Genomic DNA, 21,287 nt, shown 5'->3' with positions numbered 1-21,287 from the left:
AATTGATTTTAACAAAATGATTGCAAACCACAGCATAGAAAGAGGAGGTGCAAACTACATGATGAACTTGCTGGAATAACATTGAGAAATCCCAGTTCATTTGAGTTTGGAGTCAGAAGCTATACCACTAATATGTGATAAACAGACATTAAGTAATCTACTAAAATAGGGGTAGAAAACTTTGCCCTTAAATAGTCTTGGACTTGACTTATTCCTCAAGACTAGTCTTCTTTTTCTTCTTCTTCTTCTTCTTCTTCTTCTTCTTCTTCTTCTTCTTCTTCTTCTTCTGGAGGAGAAGGAGAAGGAATCATAGAATCATAGAGTTGGAATAGACCACAAGGGCCATCGAGTCCAACCCCCTGTCAAGCAGGAAACACCATCAGAGCACTCCTGACATATGGTTGTCAAGCCTCTGCTTAAAGACCTCCAAAGAAGGAGACTCCACCACACTCCTTGGCAGCAAATTCCGCTGTTGAACAGCTCTTACTGTCAGGAAGTTCTTCCTAATGTTTAGGTGGAATCTTCTTTCTTGTAGTTTGGATCCATTGCTCCATGACTGTTTCTCTGGAGCAGCAGAAAACAACCTTTCTCCCTCCTCTATATGACATCCTTTTATGAGAAGAAGAAATTTATTATTTATACCCCGCCCATCTGGCTGGGTTTCCCCAGCCACTCTGGGCAGCTTCCAATAAAATATTAAAATACAGTGGTCTGTAAAACATTAAAAGCTTCCTTAAACAGGGCTGTCTTCAGAGGTCTTCTAAAAGTCTGGTAGTCTTTGACATCTGATGGGAGGGTGTTCCACAGGGCGGGTGCCACTACCGAGAAGGCCCTCTGCTTGGTTCCCTGTAACTTGGCTTCTTGCAGCGAGGGAACCACTAGAACAGTGTTTCCCAAACTTTTTTGGGCAACGGCACACCTGTTTACTGAAAAAAAATCTCACGGCACACCACCATTAAAGCCCCGCCCCGTGACGTCAGCGCGCAGCGTCACGCCGGGAGGGACGCACGAAAGTGAAAGTTTTTTCCCTCCCCCTTGCCGGGGAACCTCCAAGCTTTGGGGGTGGGAGGAGGCAGCAGAGCGAGGGACTGAGGGACGGCGGCAACTGAGGCGGCGGCGGCTGTTGTGGTGGTGGCGGCGATAGCGGGCGGAGGAGGGGGCGGCGGCGGGGCTTGAGGAGCCGTCGCCGGGAGTTGCTGCTGCTGTTGTTGCTGCTGCTGCCCGGACATGCCGGCCTCCTCCTCCTCCGCTGTCTCGCGCTCCTCCCTTTTGCACGCGCTGCCCCGCCGCTCGGCACCACCACCGCGGAGCCGCCCCCGGCTCGACGCGGATCCTCGCCGCCGCCGCCTCTCACCGCCCGACTCGCCCGCCTCCCTCCCACGGCACACCAGCCAATGTCTGACGGCACAGTAGTGTGCCGCGGAACACCGGTTGGGAAACACTGCACTAGAAGGCCCTCGGCGCTGGACCTCTTTTTTGCAACATGGAGAAAAATGACTCTTCATTAAAAATGCTTCGTAGGTAATTTCCCCCTTTCCAACTGAGATATCTGCTCTCTGCCTCTTGAACAGGGCAAAAACCATTGTGCATTTTTATATTCATGTTGTCCACAAGTAGTAATTTTTATAATTTTGACAGAGTCTGAGAATATCCTAAATAGTTACTCTTGGGAGAGTAAAATGAGATCTACCTAATCAGAATGTTTGTTTCTGTCTCTGCACCACAGGCTCCTAGTACTGTTTTCTCGACTGCAATATTTTCCCATTTAATACTCTTCTGCCAATATATCAGTCTTTGGCTTATGCCTATGCCAAGACCTATTTACTTTTTGCTTCGCTGGACTAATTGCTACTAACAGTTGACTGTTCCACTATCTTCACCACCATCAATATCCTGTTCAAGTAAAAAACCTCCTTTTATCGTATCTCACTGCAAATATCACCCTTCTGTCTAAGCTTGTGGAATGCTCTTCAGTGCTTTTATTTAATGTTTTCTGACTTGCTCATATATATTTGATTATGTTGGTTCAAAAAGTTGTGGGAGAAATTTATCAGCAACTGGATGTTGAAAACAGCTTGACATATTTGTGTAAATTATAGTAGTAGTATTCTGTAGTATAGTAGTATTCTGTAATACAGGGGCTATAATGAGCCCCCTTTTCTGACTGGTATCAAGGACTGTTGTTGTAGTATATATCCTGCCCTTCTTCCCAAAGGAGTCCAGAGGGGCAGTTCACACATGTGTGCTTTTATCACTCCGTGGTCAGCCTGGATAACTCAGTTGGTTTGAACATGGTGCTGATAATGCCAAGCTTGTAGGTTCAACCTCTCTATGGGACTGCTGCATAGTCCTGCATTTTAGGGTGTTGGACTAGATGATCATCATGGTCCCTTGCAACTCTACAATTTTATGATTTCCAAGTCAAGGCTCAAGGATTGACATGCATGTGTGAATAAGATATGGGAGATCAGACACGGGTGCAAATGCATTCAAAACAAGTTGTAAACTGCCATCCAGATAAACAGTCTTCTGAGACAACAGCAGTTCTGTCTTACCTGGATCAAGTTTCAGTTGTACTAACAAAATGCAGAAAACCTCTTTGGAACTTGAATGTTCTTGTTTGGCAGTCACTTATAGTTCTAACTAGTTGTAATGAAAAAAGTAAACAAATGGAAGTTTTTCCTGTCTGCTATATAAAAAGCTGGTGGGCGAGATGCAAGCTATGAAAAGGTGATGCATTGTGTAAGTGCTGTCACAATGATCCTGTCTAATGGGCATAATAGAGTTTCCACTGTAAGAATATTTGGCTATTATTTTTGTGGCTTTGCTTTAGGGTAGGCAGAGAGGGAAATTATGTGTATGTTGTAAGGGCAGTATGTTAATGCAACTTTCTATAATGACACGTCTCCTACTTAACTCCTTAGTTGTTTCAAAGGTTGTGGGTGGTGGCATATTCAGGAGATTTTGAGGTTTGATTAGGGATCTGCTAAGCTTAGCAAACAATAATGTCTTGTGGTTCGACTTTCACTTCCTGGAGAATCCTTGCTTTGTCTAATGTACTTTGAAACACAGAGAAATGTTTAACCTGTAAAATAAAGTTAAAAACCCTCCCCAGTACTTAAGGATCTTCACACATCTTGAAGCTCAAGAAGCAAATTTCTAAATTAAGGTGTGGCAAATGAGCCCCCCTGGCTAAATCCAATCCACAGAGGGTTGCTTGGCCCTAGAGCTAGCAGCAAAGGTTGACAGCAAACTCCAGTAAGGGAGGGATTTTGCAAGACTCTCTGTATATAAAAAAAGGATGTAAAATACTTCAAATGTGCATCTGGTTGTCCCCATACTGATATCAAGGGAGGTGAACCATTCACCCCATCTGCATGGACCAGCTTGGACAAGCGAATTTTGTGATCCTCCTGCCGGTCAGCTGATGTCATGATGACCAATAGGTGGGCAATCTCATTCACTTGTCAGTGTTGACCTGTGGGATAGGTGAAGCAGCACCCAGAAGTTTTCAACTACCTAGCCACTCATCAACCAGTGTTACTTAGTCATGTTAGCTGATGGGCAGTTGGGCATGGCTTGGGAGACATGGTCTTGCTAGATGGAGGTTTCCCACCCACGCAGTGTCAATGGGGGCGGGGAGCTGATTGTATAAAACAAGCTTGGGAGTGCTGTGGGGGTAACGCCACTTTTACACACAAGGTCAAAAGCATAAATTCTCTACCCCTCCTTCCTTCATTATATAAACCCATGTCTTCATAACCAGAGGCATGACTACCCTATGGCACTCTGAGCCTTCGCTTGAAACTACTTGGGAATGCTTGGTGGTACAAAATATGGCCACATCCCTTCTGAGGGCCTGTTTTATATTGTCCGTTGAAAACACAGCTATGAACACTTGAATGCAATGTGTGGACTTGCCACAAGTATGTAAAGATCACAAATGTAAAACTTTAAGTTTGTCTGGTTTGATATTTTCTGAAGCAGCAACTAGGAATAGATCAGACATCCACTTTTGGATTTGTTAGTGGGAATTTTCCACATCCGTGCCTTTTGAATTTGTAATAATAATCTAGCATATTTTATTGTGCGTTGGAGAGAGAAAGTGTGTGTCCAGTATCTTGTTTCTACAGCTCATTGTTAACCATTGTCCCAGAAGACATGCAACCTTCACTTGTCTTCCATCTCTGGAACATTTTTGCTAACTCCTCATTTTCCATCTGTTATAAGGGGTTTGTACTATTACATGTGCAGAGAGGGGCACTAATTACAATTTATTGGCTACGTTAAAAGTAAATTGGCCACCACACGGCTATTCAGGTTAGCACTGCTTTTGACAATTCACTACCTTGAGTAGTATTAAAATCAACACTTAGTGGTCAAATGGGTGTCCCCTACTTTTGCTGTTCGTATAGTTAAAGCTATGGTTTTCCCAGTAGTGATGTATGGAAGTGAGAGCTGGACCATAAAGAAGGCTGGTCACCAAAGAATTGATGCTTTTGAATTATGGTGCTGGAGGAGACTCTTGAGAGTCCCATGGACTGCAAGAAGATCAAACCTCTCCATACTGAAGGAAATCAACCCTGAGTGCTCACTGGAAGGACAGATTGTGAAGCTGAGGCTCCAGTACTTTGGCCACCTCATGAGAAGAGAAGACTCCCTGGAAAAGACCCTGATGTTGGGAAAGATGGAGGGCACAAGGAGAAGGGGGCGACAGAGGACGAGATGGTTGGATAGTGTTTTCGAGGTTACCAGCATGAGTCTGACCAAACTGAGGGAGGCAGTGGAGGACAGAGGTGCCTGGCGTTCTCTGGTCCATGGGGTCACGAAGAGTCGGACACGACTAAACGACTAAACAACAACAACTTTTGCTGTACACAGCAGAAAACACTGGAAATTAGACGGTGTCATGGTGCCCCTGGCCCTGCCTGCTGTTGTAGATAGCCCTGTGGGCAAGAATGCTTCCCACAACATGTAACTGCTCTCAGAGGTGTTAGTTCAGTTGGTTAGAGCATGGTGCTAATAACACCAAGGTTGCAGGTTCGATCCCCATGTGGGCCACCTGCATATTCCTGCATTGCTGGGGATTGGACTAGATAACGCTCAAGGTCCCTTCCAGCTACCCAACTCTATGATTCTTTGAATCTTTGATTTTGCTTTGTGAAACTCCATAGCACTTAGCCTGCTTATCTCTTAAAAGGATCTGTTCTGCCACATGCTCGAACAAGTTCCACACCTTGAGTAGCTGTCCTGTACATATGCTAAATCTGCCTCCTTGTCAATTGTTGCTCTTTGATTGTGTTGTAATTATTTTTAGTGCTTTGGAGACATGTTGAGCCACGACTTCAGGTTTTAAAACGCAGATTCTGCAGCATTGTTTGGGTGCAGTGTGCATCTTTCCCATTTAGTTAGTGTCGAAAGGGACCAGTTTTGTTTAGAAATACGTTGTATGGACATTACATCCAGCAAATGGAAGCTTGAGCTTGTAGATGTGTCTTGCATTTTTACTCTCTTCAACCCACTGTCTGAATTGTGCATAGGCTAAAAGGCTCCTTTTGAATATCACCAGCAAATTCTGCCACCTGAAAAATAAAGCAGGTTTGGAAGTAAATACAGAATTGAATTGTGACCTTTCACTATAGCTTGAGTACAAATCATCCATGTGCTGTCCAGTCTAAGGGCCAGCAAGAACCACCTCATATTAGCATGTGGTTGCAAGCATGCATCTATTACTGCACAAGAGTCCACAAAGCCCACCACAATCATAAAATTTTAACTCGGGCAGCTTCCCCTCATCCTCTGGATGTTCAGTGTGAAACGATCCCCCTTCCACTAAGCAAAATGTTAAAATGCATTCTATGTGTCCTGTTTCTTTCTACTTTGGATCAGGGTCAGGACCTCATTGCGCAGAGAAAAGGAAGTTTAATCCCCCCCCCAGCCCCATGTCCAAGTCTTAGAGAAAATTGCCCCCTCTGCCCCAAAGCTAATTTTAAAATATGAAGCCTGTGAAGTGTCCTCTCCTCCCATGTGGTTGCAATAAAAGTTAAGTGATATGGTTTGATAAGATCAATTATATCACAACAAGTAGCCTTCAGTGTGCCATTGTTTGAGAATCACTGGTTTATAACTCCAGTACCAGATTCAATTCTGCATGTCAAATTATTTTTCAAAGTAGGGGCCTTTGAATTTATATGCACAAGAAAACAAATATTTTGCAGAGTGGGATTTTGCAGGAAACTCATAATCCACGTGTGATGTAGTCCTACCCACACTATCCTGTGAGTTTGATGAGTGGTTCCCAAACCTTTGCTTCCCACCTCTCGAACATAGCTGATTGTCTTGGCAGACCACCTAATGGTCCCCCTGCCCCAGGTTGTAGCAACTGTTATACGCTGTGATAGATGCTGCATGATTTTTAATTGCTTTTTTATTTCTTGCATTGTATTTTATAGAACTACAATTTTCATTCCATAGAATTCCAGTTGCAATGCAACAAATTGCAATGTAACGAATAAAAGAAGCAATAAGAAAACAGTTGAAATCAATATGAATATTTAACATAGACATGCCACTGACCAACCAAATGATTGCAGATCGCTGGTGGTCCATAGCTTGGGAAACCCTGTGTTAGATTATCATTTATACAGCCGGGGGGGGGGGGGGTTCTTGGAAGTTTCCACTATGCTAATGTGCCTTTCTTATAATATGTAAATTAAAAAGTGGGTGGCCTGTTTAACACTCAGAAGCTTAAAATCTACAGTCTTATTCTCTTTGTTACTGGAGATCCAGTGAGGTACAGTGAGATCCATGTTGAAGTCTCTGTTTTATCTATGATCCCTCTGGGTGACCTTGGACGTTACCTAACCCACAGCATTGTAGCAAGTGGAAGGTGGGTGGAGAACCTCCTACATGAGTTCTGTGTCTCCTGCAAAGTCCCACTCTTATTGATAGGCACGCCATCTTTTTCCCGGTGTTCTCATATTATTATTTATTCTTATTTTTTTGCAACTTTGCTCTTGGGGGCAATTTTTTTTTTAAAAAATATCAAAACAATACAATTCAAAATAAAATAGAGCAAACAAAAGCATTTAAAATTGTGGTGTGTAAACGAAGTAGTTGTCTATGTGAGGTTCCTCCCCATTGTTTTGAAATGTCTAATTACTCTTTGCAATATGATCACTCTGCAAAAGTTAATGCTGTTTCTATTGAACAACTAGGAACACATTGAAATCAGGTAGAGGAAATGTTGCAATTCCTCCATATATTTATTGCAAGGTATGCTATTTCTTAATTGAAGTGCTACTTTGTTACACACAATTTACCTGAAACCTATTTGCATTAATTGCCGAGGAGGGAGAGAGTGCACCTGCCCTTCTGCCAAAATTTGGCACATGGGGTGGCAGTGAGAGATAAAGATCTGGCCCAGAGGGTCAGAAGGGCTCCCATCCCTGCAACAGAACATTTACAGGATAATTTCCCAGAGGATAGTTTTAAGAGCTAAGACATAAATGAAGAACCAACCAGGTGGTTAGCAAAAATAACTTCTTTTTCTTCCTTCCTCTAAATATCTCTGAGCAGTGTACAAGGCCACCCAACATCAATGAGAAGTGGGTTAGGCAGAGAGTGAGAGATATTTTCCCAGAACATTATGACTGAATAATAAGACATCTCCAAGTTTGATGTTAAAAGGATCCATGCATTTATTTTCTACATTTCCTAATTTTGGTGTAAATCTGCACTTTTCACCTGCCTGGTGACAACTTTAGACTTGAGCTAGTGGCTTGAGTTGTGCTTTATTATTATTATTATTATTATTATTATTATTATTACTATTATTATTATTATTATTACAGTGGTACCTTGGCTTACAAATGCTTTGGGTTATAGAATCCGTTAACCCAGAAGTAGTACCTTGGGTTAAGAACTTTGCTTCAGGATGAGAACAGAAATCGTGCTCCGGTGATGGGGCAGCAGTGGGAGGCCCCATTAGCTAAAGTGGTACCTCAGGTTAAGAACAGTTTCAGGTTAAGAACGGACCTCCTGAACGAATTAAGTTCTTAACCAGAGGTATCACTGTATTATTCTTATTCTTATGGTTTAAGGTATAAATGCGAGACAGTGTGCAAACGTTCCGCTCTAGTGGTATTCTGTTTTGTAGTACATCTCCCCCCTCTGACCTTGAATGCAAATTAGTCCCAATAACTGTTTATTACTGTAAGAAAAGGTAGCCTTGTCAGGTTTTCTTTGAAGACAGGAAGCCGAGTGTGCCAAAATTAATTCTCTTTTGACTTGGGCCATGTAGGGTTTTAACAACCACACCTCTTTGAAGCTGCCTTCAGGTCTTTCTTGTAATCTTTGTCCTTTCCTTGTAATAATATCTGGTGCTTGTATCTATTGGAGTAAAGCAACAGCTGAAGCGTATTAACGTCCATTCTTCTGGAGCGGTGCTGGAAGTTGTAAAATTCCTTCAAGTGAGCACAGTTTTGCTGGCAGGCTTTGTTTGCTAATTGTATTCAGTTGCAGTTGGGCAGCAGCAGAGTTTGATGGATTCTGGTAGGTGGCTTTTAGTACAGAGTACTGTCTATGGCAACTCTTGGCAGCACTTTGACCTTTTGCAGATGCTTTATTGAGGTAGTAAAGTGGACTTCAAGTTCCCTCCCCTCAAGCAATAGTTTGGAACTGACTGCATGAACATATTAGGCACTGGTAAGGTTTTACACAGATGTAAAAATGCGTGGTGCCTGCCCTGAAAGGATGCCATGTGGACTGACTGTTCATTTGACCATTCTTCTTTATTTCATCTCCCTGTGCTGCCAAGGATGCACAGCAATCTGTGGCCACACTGTGTGTATCATGCCGTGTTAGATATATAAGCTAGGAGCCAAATGGCTCCTTAAACCAAGGTTACAGTCACCAAATGTCTAGTTGCCATTTTGGGGCGAGGTGGCTCTGAAGTCTTATATTTCAAATGATGGACTGACTTTGATTTGATTCTCGGTTAAACATCTGGCTAGTTCAGATGACAACCTTGAGTTAAGAGCGTAGAGAAGAATAGTCACTTGATCCAGGGACATATTTTGGCCCATTCCGACCTCTTTTTCCTAATGATGACTGCTGTTGCTCAGGCTGCACAAAAAAAGCATTTTGGTTCCAGAAATCCATTCTGATCGTGCAGATTAAATATAACTCGATAGAATTCTACAGGATGGGTTATTCATGTGTAAAAACAGTGCAGATCCAATTGTCCCTAGGCATGTAACTCCAGACAGTGGAGATGTCACATGCCATTTTGGCACCCAGGCATTTGGTCTCAAGTGATCAAAAGCCAGGTGTATTGTTTTTAACACTCGATTGGGGGCCGCCCAGAGTGGCTGGGGAAACTCAGCCAGATGGGCGGGGTATAAATAATACATTATTATTATTATTATTATTATTATTATTATTATTATTATTATTTATTAAAATGTACCTGGTGCCTGGCTAATTTCGAACACTGTGTGTATGCTCAGTCTTCATTGAGTTACCTATCCCACCTAAGCTCACACACCCTCAGATACCTGTATTTTTTCAAACCTTGAGGCCCCCCAAGCCTATGGATTTAATTTTTATTTTATTTTATTAAAAAACCTTTATAGACCACTTAATATTCCATAATTCTGATACCTCTCCTTATTGCATGGATAGCACTACATAACAATAATCACTCCGTGAATTAGCTTTAGTATTACAGGACTAGTTTCCAGAGTTACTTCATTTCCTCTAGAGAAGCCTTTCTCAGCCTTGAGTCACATCAATTAATTAATTAATTAATTTCCTGTCAGAGACTCAAGGTGGCTTACAGATAAAATAAGAACAGTTTAAAACATTGGGGGAAAACAAACTTTTTTAAAAATTAAACATTAATAGGATTAAAACCATATATAAATTGTGTGTGTGTGTGTGTGTGTGTGGATATATGTATGTATATGTATATATTCTGTCCTCTGGTTGATGGAAATCGGTTTATGAAGAGACATTGCCCCCAAAGTCTGATATATTCTTATCTTGCTAGAACATTAGTGAATATGATAGGGATTCCCATTCCTTTCAATACCCCTGCACTCCCCCTCATCTGCTCCAGAAGGCACCCAACTTGCTGGAGCAGATTTTGGTCATGCACAGGGGGCTATGGGAAGGAGAAAGGTAATCCCGGTTTGTACAAGCTGGAGTATTAAGTGGAACACCAGAACCACATGTTTCCTGTTACAACAGTGAATTGTTTGCTTGAGCATTGCATGTTCAGAACGTCTTCTCTTGTATTATGGTCACACACCATTTCACATCTCTATCTGGGATTGTTATAAAAATGTAGATAATATTTTCATTAGCTCAGTTGGTTGGAGTGTGGTGCACCAAGGTTGCAGGTTCAATCCCTATATGGGACAGCTGCATATTGCTGCATTGCAGGGGTTGGATTAGGTAATCCACAGAGTCCTTTCCAACTCTAGAATTCTATGATTTTAGCAATCTAATTTAAAAGGGGGGGGGGAATTCCCTACTTGCTAAATTTGTGGTTAAAACAGGCCATCAAAAGAATATGCACCCCTTTATGCCTGCAGCAGTCAACACAGATATAAGCAAATGTGTAGTTTGCATATCAAAACAGTTGAATTTTCCCATTCAAACACTTTGAAAATTTGGACCCCAGCGGCAAATACTTCTTTGCCAAGTTCATGATTAATCCTTTTTCTCCAAACATGCCTATACATAATGTTTGCTTGAATTAATGATAGCCATCTTTACAGGTGTTGTAAAAATTGTGAAGAACATCTAATTTTTGATCATTCTGCTTTGCATTTTCATTTAATGAATCTGTATGTGTTTCCCATTAACGTAGGTTCTCACCTAGAGAAGTAGTTTTTGTGCCATTCCTAAAAGGCCTCCTCATTGACATAGTCTTAATGGGTGAAAAATTCAGTTCCTTAGGTGAGGCTATTTGTCAATTTGTCTACTTCGACTGGCAGCAGCTCTCCGGGGTCTTGGGTAAAAAATCTTGCTCTTTGCTTGCTACTGGAACTTTCTATCTGGAAATGCATCCAAATCAAGTTGCAGAGTAGAAATTGACACATAAGAAATGCTCCACTAGTAAAAGACATTAACCTGGACAGTGATTAGGGATAGGGAGATACATCTACCCTCTTTAATGACGTACATAAAAGTTAGGAGAGGAGCCAGTGTGGTGTAGTGGTTAAGAGCTGTAGACTCGTAATCTGGTGAACTAGGTTCGTGTCTCCGCTCCTCCACATGCAGCTGCTGGATGACCTTGGGCTAGTCACACTCCTTTGAAGTCTCAGCCCCACTCACCTCATAGCGTGTTTGTTGTGGGGGAGGAAGGGAAAGGAGAATGTTAGCCGCTTTGAGACTCCTTAAAGGGAGTGAAAGGCAGGATATCAAATCCAAACTCCTCTTCTTCGAAGTTGAGCTTAACTAGTAAGAGGTTCTTTCAGGCTGTAGATTGTACCCTTTCACATGAATATCAGCAGCTGATTATGCCGAAACCAGATAATTGTGGTCGACACAAGCCCTAAGATGATGATCATGATTGCATGGACCTTTGCAACATAAAATTGAGCAGTGAAAGATTTATACGATCAAGGAAAAACAAGCCGACACAATCTACTATTGTGAAATTGCTTTCAGCGTTGACTTTTGCACTACTCTGCAAATAATTATAGGCCTCAGGATATGCCTGAGCATGCAGATGTACCTGCTTGCATCTTAATGACTTTACAGTTTATTTTTATTGCCCAAATGTTCTGGTTCTTCAGCTTTTTGCTGGTGAGTCCAATCCCTAAGTCAGCCTTTGCTAACCTGGTCTCCTCCAAAGTCATTTTGGACTATGACTTCTAACATGGGGGTGCTGGCTGGGGCTGAAGGAGTTGTAGATCAAAACATCTGGAGGGCACCAGATTGGTGAAGATTGTCCCAAGTCATTAGAAAGCTTCATGCCCTGTAGACCATGTTTAGGTGAAATGCTTAGCTTTGTAGTACGGGTAGATACCTGGCAATGGCTCTTCAACACTTCCTTTTGTTTAACTGATTGCCTGTAGTAACAACACCAGTTACTGTCCTCCTTGCTGGATCCCTATAGAACTATGAAATCAACAGATCTGTGGGCACTGTATCATCGGTAAATTAAAATTCCTGTCTTTGCTCAAGCCATTTCCTGTCTTTGTCTAAGGTGGACCTATTTAGCCTCACTAAAGGAGAAGATCTGGGACATGTCTACTCTGGTCCAGAGAATATCAACATGGATGATGATTTTTGTTAGGAGGAATGAGGATATCTGCAGCAGCCTCAAATACATTTTAGCGAGTGACTTACATGCATCTCCCACCTCTTTGTGCTCACTCACCTTATTGCAACTTCTTGTGGAAAGGTCTGCAGTTGTTGACTAGTGTTCTCGAAATCTATCTTTAGCATACCAGGCAATTTCTAATTAAAGTTTAATTGCCAACTGGGAGTCTTGGATCAAATTAAACCGTAAATTGTTCCAATTTACACTGGGTTGCAAAATCAGCCTTACGCTAATGCAAGATGAAGAAGTACAGTGGTACCTCGGGCTACAGACGCTTCAGGTTACAGACTCCACTAACCCAGAAATAGTACTTCGGGTTAAGAATTTTGCTTCAGGATGAGAACAGAAATTGTGCTCTGGCTGCACGGCAGCAGCGGGAGGCTCCATTAGCTAAAGTGGTACCTCAGGTTAAGAACAGTTTCAGGTTAAGAACAGCCCTCTGGAAGGAATTAAGTTCTTAACCAGAAGTACCACTATATACCGAAGAGTGAGAAGACTTCAAATCTGCTTAAAGTGTACAAGAGATTTGTGCACATAATAAAGTTAATTAGGTCTCATTTTGTATCCAGTCCTGGGCGAACATTGTAAGCCAGAGTCAATTTTCCCCAGGATGAAATGTTAATCTGAAGAAGTCTGAAGATAAATATTATTAGGTACCTAGTGTGTTCACTTGCTTTTATTGTTTGCAAAACTTTGATGTGGAAAATGCTCAATATTTTTGTTGTTAAAAGTCTGCCATGCCCACCTGTTACTGGACATCTTGTCCAGATAGTATTTGATTTGCATGTTCTAAGAACAAGAATAGAGTAGCAGCAGGGAGCACACCATGCATCTGATAAAATGTCAATGGAAGAGCTAAATTTATCCTGGGAGATATTTTTCTCTTAAAGAACAGTACATTTATGACTTCTCAGAAACGTCAGGAGTCAGAACCATCAAGGGGACTATTGGGTTTCCACTAAGAATCAGCTATGGAAATTTGCCTGATCAAAGATGACACCGCGGAGGTATAGCATCTGTTCTTTAGATGCCAGAGTTCTGGTTTTCTAAAATAAGCAGTACGCATTATGTTTTATGACAAGCTGATGTGCTGGGATAAAGGGATAGCCTTTTTGAAACAAAGGACGTCCCTTTGAAACTTGGGGTGAAAGTCATTATGCATGCAGAATTGCCTTTTGCTGTTTTTTTTTTTAACAGATTGCACAATATTGCAGAATTCATTTGTTTAAGGGGATTTTAGTTTAAAGACAGACTCGTGGTTTTCATACATTTACAAAATGCTTCAGTCTTGAATACTTGATCCAGAGGTATGTGAAAAGCATTATACTGTTCCAGTACTTGGCAGTTGTTTTTAACCAAGACCTAGGAATGTTGGCATTATCCGGTGATGTCCTTTGGAAGGCTCCAGTGCATGCAGATTGTTCTCATGTTTGGGATAGCTTCTTTACTAGAGGCAACTGAGGAAGTCATTCTAGATGTATATTCCTCCCGGGTATGCTCAGTGAATTGACATCGGTAGGAAAACTTCTGCGCCCAAAGAGTATTCACAAGCATTTGAGTATATGCAGATCGAAGATTCACACGGGTCTGATCATTTTTACTAATTTTCAGAGGGGGAACTGTGGTAGTCCATGTTGCAGCAATGAACGCAAAGTGTTCTATGGCATCCTAATGGCTGAAGCTGCATTCCAAATCTCCAATCCACCTTGTTGGGCGGGGATGGAGTTGGGTTGAATGGAGTGGAGGCCTTCCACCAGCAGAAGCTCCACCAGCTTCTGCCCTCAGAGTGATGCTGGCATGACTCCTCTGGTGTGGACCACCTTGTTTTGGCTGACAAAAGTGCAGTCCTAACCCTGGAAACCACTGGGATTCTGGGGTAGCCTGTGGAAAGCCCCAAAGCAGAGTGGTGAGAGGCTGACCTGACCTGGGATCCACGGGATTCCAAGCTGCCCCAGCTCCAAGCTGAAGTAGCATATGCCCCTGGCCAGTGTGAGTACCATGGCTGATAATGTGGAGTGGCTTTGTGGATGCACCATCCCTTGCTGTTGCCCAGTCAGGTTAGTATTGCTGTATAAGAAATTCATTATGGCATACACCTTTGTGGACTGTAATCTCCATCATCAGATGTATTCTCAGTAACAGGTAAGCCTTGTTGAATTACCACTTTGTTTTAGAATCACAGAATTGTAGAGCTGGAAGGGATCCCAAGGAACCCACTGCAATGCAGGAATCCCAACATGTGGTTCCCCATCCACATTTGAAACCATACAAGACCCTGCTTAGCTTTGCAGATGTGCTAGCCATTTTATTTCTGCACCACTTCACACTGGCCAGCCAGATACCTATGTAAACCCTGCAAGCAGGACCTGAATTCATCAGCACTGCTTGTGATTTATAGGTATACGTGCACACATATTTCTGCTCCATTAGTCTTTACGAAGCCTGAAACTTCACAAATCTTTTCAGTGCTTTTCCTGCCCTTATTTTTCATTTTTAAACACCTTATTACTATATTTTCTATAACAGGGCATTCATCTACCTCTTTAAGTATCCTTGGACTTGGAAATTAGCATTATTCTTTGGTTTTCCTTTGACCTTTTCCTGTTCACAGCTTGGCCCTTTTATCACCTACCCACAAACATGCTTACTGTTACATTCACTTCCTCATTTGTGCAACTATTTTGCCTTCCTTCCTGTATTAGCATCCTGCTTAGAGCAACTGAAGAGGATGAGAACCAAAGGAAGGGCAAAAAAATTCTTTTGCCTAATAAACTTAAAATCAAATTCAGTTACCAACTTTGAGGCTTAATATTGAACCATGATTTTGTGGGGAGGAGAGCATTCTGTGTTCCATGAATCCTATTTCCTTGGTGGATTGTTTTATATTTCATGAAAATTGTAAATTTAAATGTTGCGTGCTATTCTTAGTAGTGCTTTAACACCAGAAGGGCAGGAAATAAATATAATATATGATTTGTTTAATGTACTCTCTTTGACTCCAGCTCCCGAATGCAGCTTAGCGCATAGTGCAATGAGGGAAATCTCTAACATGCATTAGGCAGGTGATTGGAGGCTACATTCACGGGATTGCATGCTTCCAAGAGAACGTAACTGGCCCCAGTGCCGTGGGACACACTCCTGGAAGAGGTATCCAATGCCCATTTATTTTCTTTGTCTTTTAAAGCAGCACATAATGCAACACCTGTTTCATTTGGACTTGGAAAGTTGGGTTTTAGGATTCTGCTGTGGCCTCTTCTCCCACCTGCTGTGTATAAGTTGACTCCAGCCTTGGGTTCACCATGCATGGAGCCAAAGAGTGGAATTGTGCTTGCTGGCTACAATCAAAGCATATTGATGTGAAGTTTTAGAAGGATGCTTGTGTGTGCACACTCCAGCTGTATGCGCACAGGGCCTTTCACATGTTTGGTAACCTTGGCTGACCAGTGTCCCTGGTTGCATGGAATTGTCCATGCCCATAGAAGCCCATTCATGCCTTTGCCCTAGTATATGGAGGTTGGGGGCTGAGGTCAGCCAGTGACATGCTGTTCCTCCTACCTGCACATCAAGCATATGCGAGTGTCAGGTTTAGATTGGGAATGTTAGTCTTTCATGTGTAAAGGTTTTGATTATACAGTGGTACCTCGGGTTAAGTACTTAATTTGTTCCGGAGGTCCGTTCTTAACCTGAAACTGTTCCTAACCTGAAGCACCACTTTAGCTAATGGGGCCTCCTGCTGCTGCCGTGCCGCCGGAGCACGATTTCTGTTCTCATCCTGAAGCAAAGTTCTTAACCTGAGGTAATATTTCTTAGTGGAGTCTGTAACCCGAGGTGTATGTAGCCTGAAGCATATGTAACCCGTGGTACCAGTGTAATTTTTTTAAAGTGGATTCAACTGAGATATGAGAAGTCCTGAGTTTTGGAAATGTGGGATAAAAATGATCAAAGATCAAACGAAAAAGACCTAAGGCATCCTGGACTGTAGCTTATGCATTGGACTTTTGGACACAAACTCTTTGAGCGAATGAAGATGGCTATTGCCTCTGTGCTTCCTTGTGTTTCTATGAACAAATTCTTGCTGCCAACAAATGACATCCGGAAGATGGGAAGCTGCATTATGCTGAGCCAGACAGTTATTCCATGTAGCTGATCACTGTCTACACTGACTGGCAACTGCATTCCAGGGTTTCAGACTAGGATCTCTTCCAGCCCGAGATGCTGGGGATTGAACCTAGAACTTTGCTTTATGCAAAGCAGAGCTATGGCCCCTGCCCTCATGGAGATCTTACATTTTCTCCAATGCTATAAGTGATGAATGAGAATCGCCTGCTCATCATCTTGTAGGTTGAATTGGTCTGTCAGGTAGCTAACACCTCTCAAGACTCACTCCTCAGCTTGGACTATCCTGACCTCTCCTGGTCTATGTTTCACATTCCTTGTGAACCAAGTTAATCAGTCTTCATAATGCAAGCTAACACAGCTTTCAGGCTTCCTTGGAAACTGAAATTTAACGCTGGCATTCCTTGATAATTGCAGCAGCAGTTTTGCTCCTCTTTAAAGACCCTTGTAAGAGTCTGGATCCCTCCATATGTAATTTGTCCAACAAGCACACTTCTTGCTTCTTTATCCCTCTTTCTTGCTGAAGCTCTGAGCTGGCTTCACTGGGCTGGATTGTCTTTCCTGTGCTGAGAGACATGAGGATTCAGCAGAGGAACTTGCAGTGATGCCTCTTGACATTCTGTCTGCACATTCTCTTGACACGACCCCTTTGGCCCTTTCCTCATCAGCAAATGTGGCGCTGAAAGAGACGTTCCTTCGCAGTTTTAGAGCTTTCTCTCTCTCTCCCCTCTCCTGTCTCCATCTCCCTGGTGATGGGTTCAACAAGCCCTATTAGGAGCACTATTTCTTTTCTTGATCTCTGTTGGAGGAATTCAACATAGCGCTGCGGTATTTGTTCTGTCAGTAGAGCTTTTCAGCTTGCCGGATGGAAAGACCCCCCCTTCTCCCCCTGCATGCATGCTGGGTTTTTTTTTTGGGGGGGGGGGTTCTCCTGACCCCCACCGCCGATTCAGTTTGGGAGGAGGGGAAAGCACTAGCAGAGGCCCTTGTGCGGACTTCCCCTCGCAGAACTTGTTAATTGAATCTGGCCTTTGGTGCCCTTAGAAATATATAGATCAAACACTTTAACACTGTCTGCTTAGTGCTGTCATTGCCATCTTTTTGGCACCTACACAAGACTTTCTCTTTCTCCTTGGTATTTGTTTGTTGATCTTTCTAGCTTCTCTCTAGCTTTGGGGCTATCTGCTAACTTGGTTATATTTATGGGGATCATGTTGAGGTTGCGAAGTTTCTTTCTTTTTTAATTTAGTGCACTGCCATTTTTTGTTGCTCCTGTATGCAAGTTGTAAAATTATGCTGCATTAGTTTTTTGCTTTCGTTAAAAAAATATTGCTTACTGTACATTGCCTTGGGGCATTTTTGGCATACATAAGAATGATGATAATAATAATGATGTTGATGATGATGTAGGTAGATATACAGATGCAATGCCTGAAAAGAAATGGCAAAGTTAGTCAGGCCCTGGACTTCCAATCCACCATACTGCTCTCTATAGTGCTTTGGAAAATGTTTCATGAATTCTCCTCCAAGCTTGAGTGATTTGCTATGCAGAAATAATAATAATAATCTTCAGGCAAAACAGCAGGGAGACTCAGAGGGTAGGTGGGAAAGATGATAGCAATAGCCCTCGGGACCCAGCGGGGCTCAGTTGGATTTGTAACAACTTGGTTTTGATTTACAGTGTTTAGCTTTTTGACTTGGGAGGAAAGGGAAGTGGGTCACACTGGGAGACAAGTGCTACATCCTGTATAACAACTTATTGAAGTATGTTTTAGACTTGCCCTTTCTCTGAGTCACCACTGCACAATAAAAATTCACAGAATGTTCACTGGGTCAAGATAATTTACTGCTTTCCGCTTCTATTCTGATCATGTTAAGAAAAAAAGGAACTGCGGACCAGATGGCTTGTGTATGCAGGGATGATACCAAGGGTTTTTATCCAGCCAAGTTTTCAGTGTAGACCCATTGAAATTAATGGACCTAAGTGAGTCGTATTCATTAATTTTATGTCAAGGAGAACTTAATTAGGAATCTTCTGTATACTTCTCATTTTTCTTCTTCTTTTAAACACACAGACACACTTTTTAATCTTTGTAACATTTTTTAAAATCCAAAAACTGTTCTCAATGAAACTCTCAAATGTATACCCCTTCTTCTGGAAATTTTGTATTGGTCTGAAATGCCTATAGAACTAATGACTAATGGTGATGATGGATCTTCTGGGACCTTTGTACACAGAACCTTGATTGATTGATTGGTTGATTGATCGATGGATATGTTCTCATAGATGCAGCTTTTCCTTCCTTGCTGCATTTTTGATTTCAGGGGCAGAAGCAGAAAATCCAAAAGACTGAGCATCTTTCAAGAAAAGGGTTCATGTCTCATAGACTGTAAATCCTTATTAAATAGAAGCTGCTTTGAGTGTGTTGGCAGAAAGGCACAAGGTGTATAAATAAACATCAACATTGGTGTTTCTTGCAGGGCTGTTACAAAGATTATGGAGAGAATATCTGTGAAATGCACTGAACGCTTAAAACTATTAAAAATTGTTAAAATATTAATACTCTTGGAGAGTCCTCCAGGACCCAGGATTTGATATTTCAGAGCTGCATAAGCATTTTTGTATGACTGGTGTGGATAACTGGCTGATCTGTTTCTGTCGTGGGGAATGCTAGAGCAGGAGTAGACATCTGTACCTCTTGGGATCAGGAGTAGACATCTGTACCTCTTGGGATCAGTCCTAGGTCATGTAGCTTGAGCTTTCACAGCTGTTGCTCACCATGAACCACCATTGGCAGGACTGGCAGCAACAGCAGCAGATACCATATTTATGCGAATCTCATGCACCATCAAATCTAATGCGCACCTCAGTTCTGAAAACCTAGAAACAATAAAAGTATTTACTGGCGACTATAAATGTATCTAATGTGCCCCCTAATTTTCACAGCGTAATTTGGCCAAAAAAGGTGCACATGACATTTGAGTAAATACGGTATGGTCTGTGCATAAAATTTATTATTTTGCTAATTGTGCAGCATTAAGTATTCAGTTTATATTTGACTACCTTTAGTAATGTTTTCTCTGAAATTTGTAAGTTTCTTTTTTGTTAACTGCTGTGTTAAAGGTGAAGAAGAAGAAGAAGAGTTTGGATTTGATATCCCGCCTTTCACTCCCTTTAAGGAGTCTCAAAGCGGCTAACATTCTCCTTCCCCCTTTCTCCCTCACAACAAACACTCTGTGAGGTGAGTGGGACTGAGAGACTTCAAAGAAGTGTGACTGGCCCAAGGTCACCCAGCAGCTGCATGTGGAGGAGCCGAGACGCGAACCCGGTTCCCCAGATTACGAGACTACCGCTCTTAACCACTACACCACACTGGCTCTCTGGTGCATTCTGTAGTTGGCCTTTGTAATGTTTTCTTTTGAAAAAAAAATAACATATTTTGGTTTCCTGTTAATTTGAATTTATGCTTTATTTTTGACTTACTTCTGGGTTGTTTTGTTTGATGTTTCAATGTAGGTTGTAAACTGCTTCAAGATTTTTTTCTTAAAAATATGAATCAGTATAGAAATGAAATTAATTATAATCTTTCGTGCGTGCACACGTCTCTGTGTGTGTGTGTGTGCGCGCACGTATCTCAAATAATTCAAGATTCAGACTTGCAGCAAATGAACTGCTGACCCTTTTCATAAGCTTGGTGAGAATGAGTTTCCCTAAGAAGGAATTTATATCTGCCTCAGTGGCCTCAGACTCATTTGGTTCTCAGGAGTGACTGCAGCCTTGGAGTGGTGCAATATTCCTATTGCTTGGGGATTTCTACGGATACAAAATCCATCCCTGGAGCAGACTAGCTGCTACTAACACAGATTAGTTTTCTCTGATTAATGGGACAGTTTTATATATTTTGGACCGGCAGCCTGTGTAACAGTATTGCACAGTTATGTAGAGACAGAGTAGGTAGCAAGTGGTTATTCTGACCATTTATATTCTATTATGTGAAACCGAAAAGTTTCACTACTGTGGATAAAGCATTAACTGGTACTGGTCTGTGGAATGTGAGGTGCTGAAAAGTAGGAGATGCCTACTGGCAAGAATCTTGCGTGCTAACCTTGCCTGGTTGACACAGTTTTCTCTCTTTGATCCCTTTTCAGATTAATCGTCACGAGAGCCATATATCCTCTTTTACGTGAAAAAGATCTGTCGAACTCAAATTTGGCGTTCTTGTTCTTGGCACAGAAAGGAAAATAGTGAAAACATTCTGCTTTTATAAGCAAATGAAAACTATATTTATTGTGCCTAAAGCAACAACGACATACTTTTGAAACATCTGTCATTCTGAGAGGGTGTGTGTGTGTGTGTGAGAGAGAGAGTGTGTATTCATTCTCATGCTCTATTTTTTTTTATAAACGAAGCTTGCTTTTTGAAAGCATAAGCACATATTTCTGATTTATAATTCTCTCCGTACTCACCCACCCGAAGGAAGACTGGAGTGTGCGAATGAAAACTGATCTGCAGCAGACTAGCATTTTGTCCCATGTGTGATTTTGCCTGCTGCGTCCTCTAAATTGTGGTATTGTGGCAGGACGTAGACCAGAGAAGCCTCAGCTTCGCCTTGAAGCTTACTGAGTCATTTGGGCCGTTCATTTCCCCCCTCTTCTTAACATGGAACACCAAATGGCTATAAAGATAAAATTGGGTGGGTGGGGGAACAGGAGAACATTCATGAATTTTTAAAAAGAAGTGTGGGATGCAAATATAATTTCAAATACTGTGAGGCGAACACGGTATTCTGAGTTTTAACTGTTATAAGTATGGTGGTTCTTTTTTTTACTTGAA

Source organism: Podarcis melisellensis, assembly GCF_964234715.1.
Source record: "Podarcis melisellensis genome assembly, chromosome: 3".
NCBI classification, from domain to species: domain Eukaryota; kingdom Metazoa; phylum Chordata; class Lepidosauria; order Squamata; family Lacertidae; genus Podarcis; species Podarcis melisellensis.
Note: the sequence above shows the minus strand (reverse complement) of the source record.